The sequence below is a fragment of the Coenobita brevimanus genome, chromosome 1 (assembly GCF_032717465.1).
Source record: "Coenobita brevimanus isolate Jiangsu-jjx chromosome 1, ASM3271746v2, whole genome shotgun sequence".
In the NCBI taxonomy this organism is placed as follows: domain Eukaryota; kingdom Metazoa; phylum Arthropoda; class Malacostraca; order Decapoda; family Coenobitidae; genus Coenobita; species Coenobita brevimanus.
Genome location: NC_136954.1, coordinates 41,145,786 through 41,151,159, shown reverse-complemented (window position 1 = coordinate 41,151,159; position 5,374 = coordinate 41,145,786).

Sequence of the window (5,374 nt, the reverse complement as noted above, 5' to 3'; positions counted from 1 at the left end):
AGGCAAACAGTTAAACAAAAAAGGATATTATCTAGGGCGTCTTAAGAATATATAAATATATATATAAAAATATATAAATTGTTTAGCAAAGTCGAAACCAGACTAAAAAACTTCGTAGCAAAAGTTTAAGTGATACAGTGCTTCATGAATTTTATACACTAAGAAAATTTCATAAGTACACAAACAAGCCGAAGAAATAGAACGTTTCAGAACAGACCAAGAAAATCGTGTCTTCTAATCAAGCTGCCAACGCAGACCAAGAAAATATTATGGAAAAATGGTAAAAGTCAACTAAGAAAATTGTACTGCAAAGCCTTGAAACACATTAATAAAGCTGTATACAAAATCTTGAAATCTGCTTAGAAAAACACATATTGCAAACTATTGAAGCAAATCTAAGAAAATCATAATCAGACCCTGGAAACAGGCATAGAAATCATACACTAAGAAAGACATCTAACTCTTGGAGCGAGTTATCAGAAAGTCCAATAACAAAGACTTGAACTTTAATTAGGAATCTGTAAGGAGAACCTTGAGACGGAATTTAAGAGAATCGTACTTCCACATACAAATTTTTAAATAGAAAAAAACTTTGACTAAAATCTTGAATAAAAAATTATAGCCTACCAAAAATCTTGAAACAGGCTATAAGAAAATCGTGTATTAAAAACTGGACCAGGCTTTGAAGAAAGTTGCATACAGAAATCTAAAAAAAAAAACAACAACAATATATATCGAATAAAAAATCTGAAACTACGGCAAAGTCTTGTAAAAAGTTTTAAGAAACCGTGTGCAGTCGTGATACATTCTTTTAAGACACCACATGGCAGTCTTCAAGTGTTTCCTCGTTGTTTATAACTCGCGCCAGCAAAGTCGCTGTTAAGAAATCGACTGGCGAAGTCATTGTCGCCACAGTGTCTCTAACTCGTCCCTCCGTTTAATCACCATCGTCACACTGACCCTCCAACCATGGGCGTGATGTGGGCGTCGCGTGGGCGGCTGTGGGTGGCCATGGGCGTGCTGATAGTGGGGTGGCGCTCGGTCTTCCCAACCTCAGTCTTGGCGGAGACCATTCCCCTCGGTAAGTTGTAAAGAATGAGTTATTCCTCCGTTTACTCTGGCTTGACCTTTAAAATTGCCATCTCTGCATCTTCAATGTAAGTTTAAACAAATGGATTTGCAGTAAAATATGGTGAGAGTCATGAAGAGGTGCAATGGAAAGCACGCTATTTTTTTCTGCTACTGGACTAGCTACGTGATATAAGATGCAAAATGAAGAACGTGAAATCAGATGTAAAATGACAACTGGGCCATATTAAAATGAAAAGTGTATGGACTGGATCCTTATGAACCCGCTTCACTATGGTTTTGATGATTCCTCAGAGGAGTCGGTTTGTTTTCACTTGACAGAACTGGGCCACTCCTACAACTTGAATGTAAAGTCGTGGCAGCATGATATTTAGTGAGCCTTAGTTATAAAGTGTGAGTGAGAGTCCTTGGTTACTGGTCAAATTTACCTAAATTACACTTGGCCAACAACTATGCTGAAAGGGACTAGAGATCTTTGTCAGGTTAGAGCAAACAGGCAGCAGTTTCTCGCCCATTTTCTTTATTAAACAGCTCTTCAAAAACTATTCTGTGTTAGATCGCCATATCGAAACCCCCATTAGTTAGTTTGGCTCCTGGTGCTTCCTCATTTTGCTTACCTAATTGGTTTATTTTGGTTCATGGTGGTTGCTTATGCCCCAACCCAATTGATTTATTTTGGTTGATTTATTTTGATGCACGGTGGTTGCTAATGCCCCAGCTCAATTGGTTTATTTTTCTCGGTTTGTTTTGATGTACAGTGGTGTTTCATGTCCCTGCCGAGATTATTCGTTTTGGTTCATGGTGGTTCCTCATGTCCTAAACCCAGTGATTTATTTTGGTTCACATTGTAGTTCCTCATGACCCTGGTGCTCCCTGTTTACGGTCCATCCTCCAGTCACTACCACGATTTTTTTCCTCTGGTCATAGGGTTAGATTTGCTAACTTAGGCCAAGTCCTTGTCGCAACTATTTTTTCTGCAGGGAGAACAACAGCGGGGACAAGATTCGGCACTCACTTTTCCTCCTCCATGCAAAAACAACCTAACTTACAGCCAGTTCAGCGTCGTAACCAGGCTATTCTCTTGCAGGAAGAACAAGGGTAGAAAGATCTTGCTGTGTCCAGCCCTTGTCCTCCATATAGAAAACAGCTCTTAGTTAAGACTGGGAATTGATCGTAAGCTTTTTTTTTTTTTTTTTTTTTTTCTCAGCTCACCGATCTCATGTTTACGAATTTTGATAGACATGAAAACTTTGTAGCTGTGTACTGTGTAGGTACCGGGTATCACATTTTGTTCCCAAATGATGCATCTGAAACCAGGTTAGAATCCTCATACCTGTCAGTTTTCTGTAACTGTACTCGATAATCGTTCATAAAAGTATGAGAAATTTCTGCTTTGGTCTCTGTGTAATAATAACGGAATTAGCACAGTCCCATATTAACCCCATCGAGGTGTACAGCACGGGCCTGACTCGAGGCTCTCGTAGTCGAGAACGTTTAAGGAAAAAAAAAGTTACTTTTCGCTGATGCCTTTACGCGATCGAAAATTCTCCCAGTCACTTCTCGTGGATCGCACTCACGGAAGGCCGTCAGTCAGACTGAGACAGTAACCACTAGATCCCCAGGCGCCTTGTATTAAACGTATACAGTAAGTGCTTGATTTTTTCAACAATGGTTTCTCCAGGAGTTTTATTAGGTTTAGGAGACTTTTCGAAAACGTATATCTCATCTCAACAGCCGTTCGAGTGTCCACTGCAGGACCGGCCAATCCCTACCGAAGTGGGGACGATACAGCTAATGTATCTCTACCAAGTGGCTTAGGCTGTCTAGTAGAGGTTGTATGTAGGGTGAGAAGTGCTTGTAAGTGTAACTGTAGTGTTGGAGTGGCTTTGGATGTGTGTGTAGTCTGTGAACCAAGTGTAATCGGCCCGCGCTAGCCGACTGGGTGCAAGCATACTTTACAGTAAGCGACACTGGTTCAACCACAGCACCCCTTGTGTCCGCCAATGCAGTGCGTGGCCAGAAGAACGCTCCCAACGTTTTTTTTTTTTTTTTACCCTGGCGGGGCGCGAACCCTCGTTCTTCAGTGTACGAAAACGCACACTTTACCACTGTACCACAGAGGCTAATATATATATATATATATATATATATATATATATATATATATATATATATATATATATATATATAAATAAAGTCTTTAGTACAGGACTACAAGGGGACTCTGATGGGCTGAATAAAAATGTTTAGATGTAGCAGCAGTAACCAAAGAACAGCGTAATCTACATTAGAGTTTCTCTCTCTCTCTCTCTCTGCCAAGGAAAAATACTCCAGGAACATTTTATAGCTTAGGCCTAGACCAAAGGTTTCCAGCTTGGCGTAAATTACCCCAAGTAGGGTAATTTTGAGTTTCTTTGGGGTAATGGACAGGAGAATAATATCACCACAATATTCACTGTAGTCTGACCTACTTTCCATGTTTAAGCGGAGAGAAAGAACCCTGAACAAGGATCTTTCATTTCTTTACGGACCTGATTGAAAAGATTAAGGAAGCTAAAAGTAATAATGGTGAAAAGATTAAGGAAGGTAAAAGTAATAATGTTGGAAAGATTAAGGAAGCTAAATATAATAATGTTGAAAAGATTAAGGAAGCTAAAAGTATTAAGGTTGGAAAGATTAAGGAAGCTAAAAGTAATAATGTTGGAAAGATTAAGGAAGCTAAAAGTAATAATGGTGAAAAGATTAAGGAAGCTAAAAGTAATAATGGTGAAAAGATTAAGGAAGCTAAAAGTAATATCTCCCCCTTCCCAGTTCGTGTGAAGTATGACAGGTTTGTTTGCGACACAAGTGCTGGGCGGTGGGGTTGCAACATCTATCTATCTATCTATCTATCTATCTATTGCCAGACGCCTCAGTCCCGTTTGGGGTGGCCACAAACAAATCGCCTCCAAGTCGCCCTGTCCCCCGCCATTTCACTCCCCTGCTCCCAACTCACACCCCCCTCTCTCATATACCTCTCCACCCCATCCCTCCATCTCATCCTCGGCCTCCCCCTCCCTCTTTCCCCCTCCACCTCACTCACATACACTCTCTTCGTCAGTCTTTCACCCTCCATCCTCTCCACATGGCCAAACCACCTCAGTATGTTCCTCATAACGCTTCCTATCACATCCACATCCACACCACAACGCTCCTTTATATCCTCATTCGTCAGCCTGTCTCTCCATGTGACTCCACAGGCTCCTCTTAAATAACTCATTTCCACTGCTCTCACTCTTGACATCCTTCCGTTAATACAGGCATTTCCCTGTTGATAGTTTCTTGTGCACGCGTAGATGGAGAAATTATAGCAAATGAATTTTTTTTACTGTTTACTAAGAATAATCTTTGTTCAGCGGTTTGAAGGCGAATTTTGAGAAAAGCCACGTAAGTAACATTTTCAGTACTTTAACAGAAGTTTTGAAATGATGTGCATAGGTCCGATGTAATGTTTATAGTTCCCGAGATATCACAGTTGTGGTGCTCAGTTTAACTTTTTTTTTTTTTTTTTTTTTTTTTTTTTTTTTTTTACAGTTGTGGCGAATTTTCAGATGATCACTTAACAGCCATTATATACTTTTTCATAAGCCATCCATCGATGTGCTTATGTCCGTTGTAGGATGAATACCGGGTCTCCGGAAATACAAAAAATCTTCATGGTGTTTGGTGCTCAGTTTCACGTTTTTTTCTTTTCATTAATTTGGAGGATATTTTGGAGAAAAACTTCGTAAGTATCATTTATTACATTTTCTTAAGCTTTGTAATGATGTTCCGAAATGCTTTGTAGGTTTGTTTCCAAAATAAGTTTTAGTACTGTTGAAGGTGAATTTACGCATTTTTGCCCTTTTATGGCAATACGGCGACGAATTTTGAGAGTATTAAAATAACACATTACTGTTTCGTAAGCTTTCAAACTATGTACTGTACGTAGATCCATAATAGCTTTGATAGTCTCGGAAATAACAGTTTTTGCTGCTTGGTGCTCAATTGGACTTTTTTTGTGTTTTATAGCTTTGTATCGGTATGTAGTAGTGAATTTAAAGCAAGTTACTAAAGTCACACCTGTCGCATTTTCATACATTTTCCAACGATGTGTTTAGATATTCCCATACATCATCAATCTCCAAAATAACACAAATTCGGTGCCGTGGTCTGTGTAGGGTAAGGGTGAACTGACAGCATTCTCGCTCGCCACACCATTAAAGTGAGAGGAGGTAGGGAAATGGGGAAGGGCGGAGGAATGGAA